The sequence below is a fragment of the Fukomys damarensis genome, unplaced genomic scaffold (assembly GCF_012274545.1).
Source record: "Fukomys damarensis isolate Sample0158 unplaced genomic scaffold, DMR_v1.0_HiC HiC_scaffold_17, whole genome shotgun sequence".
Taxonomy (NCBI): domain Eukaryota; kingdom Metazoa; phylum Chordata; class Mammalia; order Rodentia; family Bathyergidae; genus Fukomys; species Fukomys damarensis.
The window spans coordinates 51,560,863-51,576,799 of record NW_022900929.1 but is presented as its reverse complement, the minus strand read 5'-3'; positions in this window follow the sequence as shown (position 1 = coordinate 51,576,799).

The following is a 15,937-nucleotide window of genomic DNA, read 5'->3' as shown; positions in this document are numbered from 1 at the left end:
TAGTTGTATATACTTTTTCTCACAGCAATTCTAAAACCACTTTATATGTACACTAGGAAAAACTAAATTAAAAAAACAAAAGACAAAAAGCTATAGTAAAACCTATAGTGTTGACTCTCTCTCTCTCTCTCTCCCTCTCTCTCTCTCTCCATGAATTATTAACACTACATATTTCCCATATTTGTCTACCAGAAAAACCTAATACGAATGCATTCATGGATTTCTCGAGTCTAGTGCTGTGGATGAGAAAATGCAAAATTACCCTATGTTATCTTATATTTCCAGAAAGTAAAGTGCTAAAAAAACATGGAGGGACATGACAAAGGTCACAGGAGCCATATAGGGGATTTCTCAACAGCCAGATCTGGAGCATTGTGATGAGAAAAGTGAATAATGACAACAAGGCATGTAAAAATTAACTTAACTGATAAAATAACACTCATAAATGTATGCTGACATAAATGAATAGACAAAAGAAGAACTGCAAAATAGAAAAGAAATCTGCACAATGTATAAAGATAATTTTTCTCCACTCTTATAAAATAATTCTATAACCTTGTGGTTGGTGTACAAAATAAGCTGCTCAGTACAATCGAAAGTCATTAAAAGAATTGAAAATCTGGGAAACTGTCACAAAGAAGATAATAACAAGTTAACATGGTTAAATGCAATATGGATTAGATTAATGTTAGACAAATACATCAGTTTATATATATATATATATATATTTAAATAAAGCCTTTTGTTTACTTAAACATTTTCATAGTAACAGTATTTTTAATATTTCCTTATTTGGTAGTATTATTTGTATTTAGTAGTATCATTTCAATATTAATTTTCTAGGTTTGGGAAATAGATTGTGACAATGTAAGATTTTAAAATTTTGAGAGGATGTGTGAAGTCTCTGCACTACCTTCCCAACTTTTCTGTAAATCTAGCAATTGTTCAAAATAGCAAGTATGGTGAGAACCAAGACCTGTCATGTAAAGGTACAAGATCCCAATGATAAATGTAACTGTACTGTATACCTAAAATGTACCAATAAACTCAATGAGGGGAAAAATAGCAAGTATGGGATACTTAAACAAGGGGTTGGGAACAAAGCAGTGCTGAAGTCATAAGTACTAACTGTGAAGGTGCCATTTGAGGAAGACTTGCTTATGGTATTGAAGTAATCTGTGTGTATAAATGGGACAAGAAATAGCAGAATATCACTGTGTCTGGAGTGGAGTAAGAGGAAAGAGGGCACTATTAAATAATATCCATGAATAATAGCAAGGAGCAAAGTAACATCAAGATAGATGAGGAAGAGATCCTTGACTTCACTCCTTCCCTCAGATAAATCAACTGGCAACTATGCCCAGACAATAATATTGTGGTGAGGTCTCCAGAATATGGGAATGAGACTACATTTTTCATGGAGCTGATGAAAATCTACATTCGAAAGGGTAAAAGAGACAATCATGTTTAATTGCCTGCCACTTTCCATTTGGTGTAGTGCTACTCAAAAATTTTCCCAAGCCTCAGAGCTGCTACAGAAGGAAAAAAAAATAAAATAAATGAAGAAGAAGAAGAAGGAAAAGAAGAAGAAGAAGAAGAAGAAGAAGAAGAAGAAGAAGAAGAAGAAGAAGAAGAAGAAGAAGAAGAAGAAGAAGAAGAAGAAGAAGAAGAAGAAGAAGAAGAAGAAGAAGAAGAAGAAGAAGAAGAAGAAAGAAGAAGAAGAAGAAGAAGAAGAAGAAGAAGAAGAAGAAGAAGAAGAAGAAGAAGAAGACATCCAGCTTCCCCGGGGTCTTGAGACACTTTTCCAAGAGGCCCACCCTTTTCTCAGTACATAGAGAATTTAGGAGAAATCTAAATAGTTAGACCATCTTGGACAAGATAGAAACAAGAATAGAGGTAGACTATAGAGAGACCAGAATACTAATTTTAGTGAAATCACAGTGTACCTGCCAACAGTGACACTCAACTAGATATATTAGCTAACGGCATAAAGCATCTGTAAAGCTCAGCTGGTCACGCCCAGAAGAGGTGAGAAACACGACTAGGATTGAATCCTTAGTTGGTCAGCATCGGAGTAAAGTTTCACTCCATAATCTTGGGCCACTCGTGGAAGTGAAATAACCCCACTGTAAATTCTGGCAAACAGCAGTTTATATCTACAGTTTAAACAGTGCTCTCTCCAGTTGCAAAGGCCATCCCTAGACCCCACACAGGGAAGGATACTACCAAATCTATAATAATTTCAACTAGGAAGCACTAGCTCTGCCAAACATGGGAGTTAAACAGTGATTTCTATGCCCTCAAAGATCATGTGCAGGTCATGCTCCAAAAGGGACAAAACCAACAGTGAATTACAGTGGAACTTTGAGTTACGGCTGGCCTGACTTATAAACAACTTGGTTTACAACCAGAATTTTAGTTTTAATTTATGAACATAGTCTTGATTTTGATGTGAATTTCTAAGAGCAGCAAGAGATAAATATATCACATGTAAAGGAATAGAAACTTGCAGGCCAGGAAAGAGTGATAAATCAAAATTTAGGAATGATAAAATCAAAATGTGGGAAGAGGAAAACAATGCCCATCAAGATTCTGCACCCAGCAAAGCTATCTCTTAGAAATTACTGAGAGGTAAAAAAAAAATTTAATAAACAAAAGTTGAAAAAAATTTATTAACTTCAGACCTATCCTCCAAAAAAGTGCTGAAGATAGTTTTTCAAGCTGAAAAGAACACCAGTGGATAACAACAACAAAGTCTGAATGAATATATAAAGTCCACAGGTAACAGTAAGTATAAAAAAGGATAGTAAAAGAGGAAAAAAGGAACAAAAGGTCTGTGAAACAACTAGAGAAAAAGCAAAATGAATATAGTATATTTTACCTATCAATGAGAATCATGAATGTAAATGGATTAAATTCTCCATTGACAGAAGGGATTAAAAGACATGACCAAACTATATACCATCTATAAGAGATCACTTCACCAGTAAGAACATGTTGTAGACTCAGAAAGATTGGAAAAAGATATTCCAAACAAATGTAAGCAAAATGAGCAAAAATATCTATAGATCTGATAAAACAGATTTCAAATAAGCTATAAATGAATCTGAAAGCCATTATTAATGTTAAAAGGGTCAATTATATAAATTGTGAATAGCTATGAATCCAACATCAGATGTCCAAAGTACAACTAGCTTACAGTAGTAGGGCAAACAGGAAGGATAAGTAGTCTATTAATAGTAGGAAACTTCAACACCCCATAAGCTGTAGATGTCACATTTCCCCATTCCAAAATATATTACAAAAGTATAGGAAGGAAAACAGTTTTACAACAGAGGCAGACATATGAAATAGGATAGGTGCCCAGAAATAACCTAAGATTTTATAAGTTACTGATTTTTTTAATAATAAAGCCAAGAATACACAATGGCAAAAATAGCACCTTTGATAAATCATGCTGAGGAAATTCGATATTTTCATGGAAAAGAATGAAATTGTATCTCATCAGCTATAAATATCAAAATAAAATAGTTTTAAAAACTACATTTAAAATTCAGCTATAAAACTGCTACAAGAAAACATAAGGCAAAATGCTCTGGAATGATGACTTGGACAAGGATATGCTGGCAAAGAGTACAAAAGCACAGACAACAAAGAAAATTTTGATAAATGAAATTACATGAAAATAAAAAGTTTTCATGTTTTTCCTCTTCTCATATTTTTTTATTTTCCCTTATTTCCTTTCCTGTATCTCTCCCAGCTCCCCTATCCCATTTAGATGTTTGCATCCTATTTCACAATATCAATCATACATTTTAATCCTTACTTATGCTTTAAGTCTTTGTAAATAGGGAAAGGTGGAGGGGGTGAAGGAAGAACAGGGAAATGGGAAAAACAAGAGACATCATGTAAAGATACAAAACCCTGATGATGAATGTAACAGCATTGTATACCTAAAATGTACCAATAAACTTAATGAAAAAATAAATAAAATAAAATGCAAAAAAATTAGAAAGTTTTTTCATAATCAGTGAAACAATCAACAAAGCTAAAGGATGACCTTTAAGGATGATACAATAATACAATAAGAGAACATGTTTACAAACTATACATCTAACAAGAAGTTAATATCCAGAATTTATAAGGAACTCAAACAACAATAACAGTCACAAAAACAATATTCAATTAGAAATAAGCTAAAGATTTGAATAAATATTTCTCTTAAAAAGGATGTACAAATGACCAATGAATGTATGAAAAAACACTGATCATTAGGGAAATGGAAATTAGAACCGTAATGAGATACCACGTAAAGCAGACTAAACTATTGTAACAGCAGCTATCACAAAATAGCAGCAAGGATGCAGAGAAAGGGCAATTCCTATTCATTTTTGGTGTAAATTAACATAGCCATTATCAAAAAATTAGGGAAATTCAAAAGAAAATCTAAAAAGAGAACCAACATATGGTCCAAAAATCTCCTAATAGGTAGATACCCAAAGAAAATGAAATCTACATGCTTAAATGAAGTGCACACATGTTTATTACAGCATCGTTCATAATGTACAGAGTATAGACTTAACCCAATATTCATCAGTGAATGAATGGATAGAGAAAATATATACATACTCATAAGGAGTATTACGTGTGTAATGAGGATTAAATATTGTCATTTACACCAATATGGGTGGACCTGGAATAAATTATGTTAAGAGGTGTCAACTTGAGTGAATTCAGAGAGTCCAGGAGAGGTGATTGGATTGTGAAGACATGAACCTCATCCTGGGTTAACCCGCTGACGTATTCATACCTGGATAGTTTATTTGGAGTTGCAGCACTTTCACCATGGTGTTTCTATATGAGGCCAACCATCCCTGGACTGAAACTTTTGAATTCATGACCCCAAAGAGATCTTTTGTCCTTTAAGTTGTGTGCATCAAATTATTTGATCACAAGGATGAAACACTGGTTAATTCAAGCGACATAAGTTAGGAAAAGAAAGACAAACACTGTAGTATAATGTGGATTATTAAAAAGGAGAGGTTGTGAGCTCAGTAGTGGCTTTCAGAGGCCACAAAGAATAGAAGAAAAGCATTGTGAGAGGTTGGTGAATAAATACAATTGTACAGTTAGGAAGAATAAGTTCTGGGGCTATGTGGTACTGTAGGGTGAATATAACGAACAGTATCTAAAAGTAGATAGAAGAAAGGTTTTTAAATGTGCTCGCCATAAAGAAATGATAAAATTATAAGGTGATGATGTGCTTTCTTTAGCCACACATATATAGTATTAAGAGTATAAGGTGATGGCTATGGTGATTTGACTACTAATCACTTTGTACTTTTTCACCCTACTTCATAAATATGTATAAAGAGTATAATCCAATAAATTTAGATAAATTGACTAAAATACTGGGAAACAATGAGGTGTAAGTCATCTTAGGTCTTGCTGTTCAGGCTTTTATCTTTTATCTTGAGAGAGATAGGAAACCATTGGGAGGATTTAAGTCCAGGAGTGTCATGCCCAGAATCATCTTGCTGAAGATCTATAAATAATCAAAAGTACCTCAACATCTAAGTATTGTGAATGGTGCAATTATTTGTATCTATTACTTAACCACTTCTATTCCTATATTGAATATCCAGTTACTTAACTGAATTTGATTTATAAAAGGAGGCAAATATACCCAATATACCAAAAGAACCATTCTCTAAAAGGCTAAGTAAGTACTGGACAGCTTCACTAAACTGTGTGCGCCTCAGGTTGGTGACTGGGATATGTTGGCGAAGAAGCAGATAAAAAAGAAAAAAATACTTTAACAGCATATTGACATACAAATGAGAATACTACAGTGCTTTAATAACTGCAAAGTGATTCTTTTCGTTGTATATGCCTTGTTACAGATGCACTTATAATTCCAGATGCTGCATAAAATGATTACCATGGACCTGTTAACACAAAGCTGTGTTTTAAAATTATTTCAAACAGCAAAAATTAAATTTGTGGATCATTTGAAACAACCACTGAAAACAGAAAATTGCGCAGCACTGTGAGGAAGATCATACACATAAACACATAGGCTCTTGGATATACTTTTCCCCAGAAAATTGAAGAAATAATGGAATAACAAAAGCCTATTTCATGGAACACACATTATTTTGGCACCAATGCTTCAGTAATTCCTGATGTTTCTCCTGACAATAACTCAGATTGTTGCAATAAAGACTGTATGTTTGATTATTTGGATACCTGTCATGCATAACTAGAGGGCGGCTGTAAAAAACAGGATTAATCAAAGTAGGATTATAATTTTCTGCAACACCTGTTTCAACCAGCTGCCTCTGATTGTACATTCTATTCCTCCATTCCTTCCAAATTACACAATAAAGCAATTTAGAAATCAGTGGAGAGTCCAATGTCACAGTGCCAGAATGGAAGTCAAACATTAGAGCAGAGGAACCTTGGAGGTACCTGATTTAATTTGTTTAGATTATTCCAGAAACAGTAGAGCAAGCAGATAATCTAATACACTGGGAAATCATTGAAGTTTTGCTCTAAAATTTTGTATTATTTGCTTTATTCCTCGCATAAACTTCACTTTGAACACTCAGTGAGAAAGAGGAATTAATTTTTGAAGCTATATATTTTTGATTCAAAAAATGAAGTTATATTTTAGCATTAGAATAATCTTTTTACATTTACTTAAATATTGTTAAGGTTTTATTCTACAATGCTTCGTAAATTTATCAGTTTCTTTCATCTTCAGTGTAGTAACCAGGATGTAAATGACTTTATATAAAATTCATCTTACATTAATGGTAACACAGCATAAAGGAAATTGTCACTTGGATGTGGAATGTTTCCCAAAAAGCCGTGTGTCTGGGCTTGGTTGCCAGTTGAAGAGCTTTTAAAGGTGACTGGATCATGAAGGTTGTAACTTCATCAGTGGATTAGTCCATTGACGGAGTCATAATTTGATGGCACTATCAGGAGGCGCTTTAAACTTAGAGAGTGGGGCCTAACTGAAAGAAGTGGGTTATCCAAAGATGACTTTGGAGATTCTGTCTTATCCCCTGCTCCTTCTTTGCTCTCTTTTGTTCTCTTTCCTGGCTGCCCTGAAGTGAGTAGCTTCTCCCCATCATGAGGTTGCTATCTTTTGAAAGGTCAAAAAGCAAAGGAGCTGTCTAACCTTCTACTAAAACTTTTAAACCACGAGACAAAATTACATCCTTCTTCCTTTAATATTTTTCCTCAGGCATTTTGTCATAAGAATGGAAAACTAACACAGACATAAGTCATCATTTTAATAAAAAAGCTCAAACTTGGGAAAGAAGTCACAAAATTTGTTTTTGTTTCTTTTTTCTTTTTATTGAGTTTATTGGTACAATCTAGGTATACAGTACAGTTACATTCATTATTGGGATCCTGTACCATAGTGACAGGTCTTGATTATCATTTTTTCCCTTTGTCCCACAAAATTTGAATTAAGGTCTTACTGTGTATTCTCACAGTGACAACAATGGACTCTGTTTTTTGAACAACTGTAACCTATATATGTAATAAAGTGATTGCAGTCAGTTTGAAATATTGATTTCCAGAATATCAAACAATTCTTAAACAATTTTGGAACTATATCATTTATTGTTATTTGATGAGTCAAATTTAGGTTAAGAAATAGACTTTGCATTCATTATTTCATAATAAAATTATAATGCACAATACGTTTTATAATAAATACTAGGTAACATGTTTCATCTAGATTTTAAAGGTAGAAATTGCAAATACTAAAGCATGTAACTATGACTGCATTGTTCTCATAATGACTTATGAACTACCTGTCAGATAGAATTAATCTCTTTAGCCTATGATAGTCATATACCAAGAATATGCTAGGAATGAAAGATGGAACATCAGGGCTAGGGATTTAGATCAGTGGATCTGTCACTTGCCTCACAAGCACAAACAAGGTCTTGAGTGCAATCCCTGGTACAAAAAAAAAAAAAGATGGAAAAATCAAATCAGCAAAATGAAATTTAGTTTTTAAAAATATAAAACAAACAAATTCAACATGATTTTGCAATAACTATAAATATTCATAGAATAATATGATTTCTGTAAGGAAAGTATGAAAAATGATTTTATTCCTGAAGAAGCTTATATTGTTGATAAGGAAATAATGGTTTAACAGGTGTATCAAACATTCAAATTCTTAGGTGCCTACAAACTTCAGAAGAGAGCAATTAAGGAGGTAAAGAAGCTAGGATTTCTTAGGTAAACCACATGTGGTTTATTGTTAATAAAACACACTGTTTTTGATGGTTTGATGTAGTGCCCAAAGGGTATCAATTTGCTCCTGACCCGTGGCAAAACTGTGGATTCCTTGTTATGTATGATTTAAAACACAGGAAAGAAACTGAAGGTTTCTGTCACGTGGGTAAAACCTTTGACCCATATTATATGTATTTCTATATATGTATATGTGCACATGAGGAGATATATGTATATGAGTGTGACAGAAGTGACATTCATTATTATCTTGTAAAAATTTCCCTAAATCTATTTGAAATGCTTTTAACTACCATAAAAACAAAATGTCATCCTCAACTTATTTTGTTTACTTGATTCTGAGAATCATGCCTAAAGTTAATTTCAAAGTAAGCAAAATACTCAAACCTACTCTTTCTTCCGAAGTTGTGAGATCTGACTGAACTAGAGTGACTCCATGTTGACCAGCAAATGACCCAGAGACTGTTGTTTCCCCTCTTATAGGATAAGAAATGATTAATTGTGAATTAATAGGTAACTGCTTGGTAGTTCTGGGAAACTAGAGAGAAACTGTAACAAACACAGAGACGCAAAGTAAATCACTCCACTCCTCGTTTGCCCGAAACTGAATGCTCTGAACACCACAATCTATAAAACAATGGGTAATCGATCTGCTGACCATTAGTATGTAATGGTCTAGTACATGACTGATGACCACCAGCTCGGATCAACTGACCATTTACCTTTGTCCCCTTCCTGTAAGTTTCGAGTGTTAACTCCCCCCATAGCCCTTTATAAAATAGCCTTTGACTCTGAGCTAGTTGCCTCTCTGAGCTACTTGGCTCCGGGAGTGCCATCTAGCCAGGCTAATAAAGGTCTACCTACCAACTAGCCTGGTGTGCTCCTTCCTGGGTGACTCTCGCTGTCCGACAAGCTCCCAGAGCCTTGCCGAGCTTTAGGATTCAGCATCATGGAGGCCTTTTGGCTCTTCACGCTTCACGGAATACAAGTGAGACTCTAAGTGTTACAAAGTGAACAATATTCATGTTTTTACCTATACCTTGAAGGTAGACTAATATAATTAATGTTATTTTAATGTGATAAAAATGTAAATTGTCTAGTTAGTAAAGACCATAGTTGGCAAAGAAATATATATATATAGATAGATAGATAGAGAGAGAGAGAGAGAGCTATACAGATATATACATATATAGATTGATAGATATAGATATAGATAGATAGATAGATAGACATGTATATGGTCATTGATCTGAGAAAACTTTACTTCCATTTGTTAATGCCTTCCCTTAAGAAAAACTACCTCTCTGTTGTGAACCATTCTATATAATATTGAGGAAAAAGTAATTTCACAATTAGATTATGATTATAGCTGTCTGAAGCCTTAATAGCTGTAGTAATATCGTGACACTCAAGGGCAAGATTTTATCAGGTGAAGACATCCTGGTCCTTTGAGAACTGAGTAGTAATGCAAAAAAAGAAAGGTTTCACCTGAGCAGGGACAGATTCTTTATCATCTTAACTCATCCAAGAATGTTTTGGTCACCTCACCATCCTAATCAATTTAAGATCCTCTTTGACCTAAGATCCTCATCAATATAACATTCTTATTGTAACAGGATCACCACCACTCGAGACATCTGATGCTTCCTCTGATTATAAGATCCTTGTTAATTTAGGATTACTGCTGCCCTCTGAGTCATCGGAGTCATCTACATGAACCTCATGAACAGTTGCAACCTCGGGGTTCCTTTGTCTTTGCTGTATTGATCAGGCCCAAAACCCAGCTTCTACTCTAAGTCTCATTTCTCTCTTTGTGTTGTAGTGGCTCACAGGAGATCAGGACCTACTGGTTCTGGTAAGGTCCCTTTTCCCATTCCCTGTACCCTTCTCTTTATATAATTAGCCTCAAAGGATAAAAATGAAGAACTGTCCACAATATAAATCTACTTAAAATTATTTTTTCCTGTATGTCTGTGGACCAATGCAGTTAGTTGTGTATTAAAACATGGATTTTAGTTGAAAATACAATTTAGAACAAAATTCAGAAAACTCAGTTTTTTGCTCTGCTCTATTGTTACAAAAAAAAATAAATTAATGACATTTCAAGCAAAATTTAGTTGTTTTAACTTTTGAGTTCATTTCTTAGATGACCAATTGACTTCACTGCATCCAAAGGGTAGACCTTTGGATTTCATTTGTACTTCTTATTTAGGAAAGCTTTGTGAAATAATTTTCAATGATACTATAAGTAAAAGACTATAACTGAAACTAACTGTCTTCAACTGGAAATGTGTAATTTATATATTTCAATATGTTTAGGCAACATGTATTTAGCCTAGTTACTAAATAATTGTCCTATAGAAATATCTGGAGCATAATAGGATAAAACCATACTGGAAGTTTTAAGGTCTCTGTCCTTGGCTTCCTTTAACTTGGGACTCACGCAGCAGCATTAATATCTACTTGAGCGCCTTTTGTCAAAGAGCACTTTGTCAAGTCCTTTTGCTATTTTCTTATATTTCACTTTATTTTATTTTCAAACACTAGTTCCCTTATACATGTGAGGGAAATAGATTTGATTAAAATAACTTTTAAGTTCCCTACACTGGCAAATTGAGAAATAGTGACCTTTTAATTTTGTTGAGATACATCTCTTAAGAATACTAGCACTCCAACAAGGAACCCATGAAAAGAAATGGTGTTAAGTGAGTTTTCAGAATAATAGGCTAGGGGAATGAAATGAATAATATGACACATTGGTATGTGGAGGAGAGAATGTACTAAATGTTGAAAACGACTTTTCATTAACATGTTTTCTGTCATCCGTATATTACCTGTATGTTTGCACACCCTTACACCTGGGTACTGCTAAAGTAGAGCAGATGGATAACGACACACACAGCTCAGCCAGAGGAGTGGAGTTGAGATGCACACAATTTGTCAGTCAGGTCATATGTATAATTTGCAGAAAATGTGCTGCAGTTTTTTGCTTTCAAATTTACCAATATATATCATTACTTCCTCAAAATCAAACTGATATTTCTCATATCAGTCAAATTAAAAAATTATGAAAATTGTTCTGATTCTTAAAGTTATTGTATTATGACCACCAAAAACAATTTTATAAATTCTCTTTTCCTAACTCATGTAAGCAATCTGGTATCGAATCCCATTTGTGTAAATGTATCCTTGATGTGGAGAAGATCAGTAAGTCTCATTCCTTGGATATTTTACATTTTGGTCATGCTCATTTGTTCCACTGTTTCTTTATGTATTGTTTGTTTTTATTCTCTAATGTTGTTTTTCAAATTTTTGTTTTGGCATAATATGCACAACCTAAAATTTACCATTGTAAACCTTTTAAGTAAACAGGTACACACATTAAATGCATTTTTATCCCTATACAACCACCACCATCAGCCATCTCCATCATTTTCATTTCCCAAACTGAAGCTTTGTAATTATTAAAAAATAATTCTTATTATCTCATTTCTGCAGGCCCTGGCAACTATTATTATATATTTTGTGCCCATGAATTCGATTGCTGCAGATTTTTCATGTAAGTGAAAACATTTCTAATTATGTGTCTGGTTTGTTTTGCTTATAATAACTTGAATGTTCATTCAAGTTGCAGCATATATCCCAATCTCCCTCATTTTGAAGCTCAAATAATATTCTGTTGCTTTGAGAAGTGGGCAAAGAACGATGTTTCCACCATTCGCCCATTGTAAGTAACATTGCTATGAACGGTGGTGAATGAATATCTAAGCTTTTGCCTTCAGATCTTTTGAATGTATTGCAAGAAGTAGAATTGATATTTATTCTGTAATTCTACCTTGAAATTTTGAGAAAACAGTATAACATTTTCCTCAGTTAATATATATATACCACTTTACATGTGCACCAGCACATAAAAAGTATTCTAAATTTGAAAAAATAATTATCTGACTATTCAAAATACACTGCAAACTTCCTGGAGGTTAAGAATAAAGAAACTCATCTACAGACAGAGTGATACTCAAAGTATTAAAGAAAAGTGAAAGAAAACCTGAAAATTTTAACAGAAACAATCCACCTACTAGGGAAAATAATACATTTAAGAACTGACTGCCTTTCAAAAAGAAAATTGACTATTTCTTTATGTCTATGTGCCAAAGACAGTACATTACACAAGAAGTTTTTCCTCCTGGAAACTTATGTGTATATGCATGTGTGTATGTCTTGTACCAAAAACAAATGGCACCCTCACAGTGGCCAAACTGAGTCTAATTTAATGATGGTATTATCTTTGGTGGGTGAACTCTGTTAAGAGGATGGGTGAAAGATGGTGAGCTATCCAGGGACTAGCAATAATGGAAAGTGATGACTACTTTGTGCAAAAGAACACTGTTATTGAAGTGGAAAAGCTAATGTTATAAAGAAGGATCAGCAAACTGTAGATTCATACATGTCCTGACACCAGAGGGAGCAGAGTAATATACAGGTGACTATGTCAACCTCTCTTTCCTTTGTAGTATTATCTCCAGGTAGTGGCTTCCATTTGCTGAGCCTAATCAGAAATCTAGTAGGGGTGATAGTCTTCTGGATGTGGAGGAGACAGAGAAAGTTAAAATATAAATCTTGGGCAACAAACCAACCATAATCAGACTATCTTTCCAAGGAGTAACACTAGGCTTGTTGGCTGTTACTGTCAAACTTGATCTTGTCATTTTGTATCAACCTGATTGTCTTGGAGGTGACCTAGGAGATTGGTGGAGCACAGCCCTGGGTTTTCCTCTGTGGGTCATGACCTCTGGTCCTTAGTCCCCTTCTCTTTCTTGATCTGATTCCTGGCTGCCATGAATTAAGCACCTTCTGCTTAACCACGCCCTTCAACCATGATGTCTCTGCCTTAGAACATGGACTAGTTGAGCATGATTCAGTTGACTGAATCATGGACTAAATCCCTTTAAAACATGAGCCAAATTAATCTCCTTATTTAAGTTATGGGCATCAAGTATTGTGTCCAGTAACAGGTAAACTGAATAATTTATTGACCAATATCATCAGCATAAAAAAGATCTAAACTTCTCTATATGTGACAATATGCCCTTTATTAATTTAAATAAATACCATATACACACTTTATACAGGGCACAATATGTGAGACAATGTAGTATCCCTATAATATAAAATAACTCAATATTTAGTTTATTGTCCATGAGATGTAACAGAGAACAATAATGAGTGTAAGTATATTTATGTTAATGCAAATTTCTATTTCAATATTCAGTTCATTTTTAGTATTATTCTGATTTGAAGTGTCCCTTGGTGGGAACAAGTAGAAGCACCTCATTAACCTTTGGAACTCATTAATGAGATAACACAATTAAGCACTGTTTTGATAATTAATTAAATATGTGTTCTCCTAGTGGTTTCACCAATAACCCTTCTAAAAGATGAAATGTTATGTCTTAATTATAAAAAATACGTTGTTTTCTTTGTCTCATTCTTCCAAAGGTAAGGATTTAAGTTGGTTATATAGCATAAAGAAAGGCAGGATGATAAATATTTACAGACTCCTCTAATTTTTAGAGTACAGAGTCTAATCATGGAAATGTTAATATTTATCTTCAAATTTTCTTTCATTCATATTTTAATTGAATTAAACTTAAATAACTATAATCCTTTTTCTTAGTATCGTTAACTGAACTTGAGAAAAATGAATGAATGCATTTAATTTATTATAACTTGTTTTGCTTTGAAGCAAGTGCAGAATAAGTATATTTTTCTAATCTACTTTAGTTCTAAATAGATTTTCTTTGAAATGACAACATTGGGCTTTTAAAATAAATCACTATATAAACAATATAGCACTATTAAAACAGCTATGAGCTATGTATGAAGAGTCCACTTTATTCAGAATGTAATTTTCTACACTTATATGTGTGACCTTGGACATATTAGAAAATACCCTGGGACTCAACTTTTTAAGTGTAAAACAGTATGATAATTTCTAAATTTTCTTTCATATTTACAATTCATAGTTCTTAGTAGGTTTGTTAATAATTTAAGTAGCTTTAAGAAACTGAACTATGATACTTCTCCAAACTTGTATTTGTGAAAAGTTCCTAGTAATATTACTTATGTCATAGGATGAGGATTAAAATGGATGATGTATTGACAAATTCTAAGTACTTTGTGGCATTAAAAAAAAGCTTTTATAAGTAGTCATGATAATGGCAATACACTAATTCCATCAACTATGATTTCCACATGTTATTTTTAACTATATATGATAAATCAACCAGAACATATCTATTCCTTCAGATGTATCAAATTCAGATGAAGTTGTCAAGTTATATGTGGCATTATGCAAGTTGAACATTATATTGGTAAACATGGTTTCAGTGGTCCTCTCATATGCTGATTTTCTTTGATACTAAATTTGGTGAAATGTATTTTATTTGATAACTGACAAGAATTTAATTTCCTATTTCCAGAGACTACGTTTTAAAAATGAAGTTATTTTAATGAGCGCATTTCATAAACACACGAGTAATAGAGTTATAAGAACAATTCTTTGTGAAGCTGCAAATTCAGGGGAATATCTCAATTTTCTTATGCTGGCTGAAGACTTAATGGCTTACACTATTCCACTGAATAAATATCATTTCATTCATCCCCCTATTTTTGGACAATAGTGAAATTGACCACAAGAAATCCAGGAAAATATTTTATTTCCATGTAACACATGACCACTTTAAATTATCTTGCAGCTTTAGTAACCCTTTCTGTTCTCATTGTATGATGACTCTGTTGCTTTATTTAAGACACATGTGCCACTCTATTTGTCATTCATATTTGTGAAAAAAGTGAAAATGAGATTAGAGATTTATCACATTTTAATAAAAAGTGGTGTGTATATTTTGACCTATATATGCTTACGTTTCTACATTTGAGTACATGTTTGTACTCCTTCCTTCCACATATTATTATAATGTCTACTAAATATAACAGGATCTGTTCACCATCTCACTGCAATTTATGAGAAATATTATTCTCAGTTAAAAAGAAATTAATCAAGTTTTAGAAGTTTGATTCAAAGTACTGTAAAGTTTGATTTGGTTATACATTAGATTAGCATCACCTTTATCATGATTTCTATTTATTTTTCTGTATAGTTCAAAGCAACTTCTGGGAATCAAGCTTTCTTTATTTTCTATCCTCACTTTACAAATTAATATAAGGTTAATCAAGATGTTCACAGAGTCCCAATTCTAATTATTTAGTTATCAGCATCACCAATTTCCTTGGGGATTACCAACCTATTTTCTTTCTTTCTTTTTTATTAAGCATCAGTATAGTTTTTCTAAACTCTAAATTGTATTTTTCATAACTTCTAGCATTTCATTTGTTCTTTCAAAATATTTGGAAGTAACATTTAGAGTTTTAGTGATTTATATTATTTTAATACCTTTATATTTATTTAGATCAATTCACAATATATGAATCCGAGAATAACCCACAAAGTATAAAGATGCTTAACACTCTAGAATAAGAAAACATTGAACTTAACATTTGTTATGCTAAAAGCCTTTGTGAAACAAAGATTATTTAAATTTTTATTTACTTAATTATTTCTGGAGATTAAACAAAAACCCTCACATAT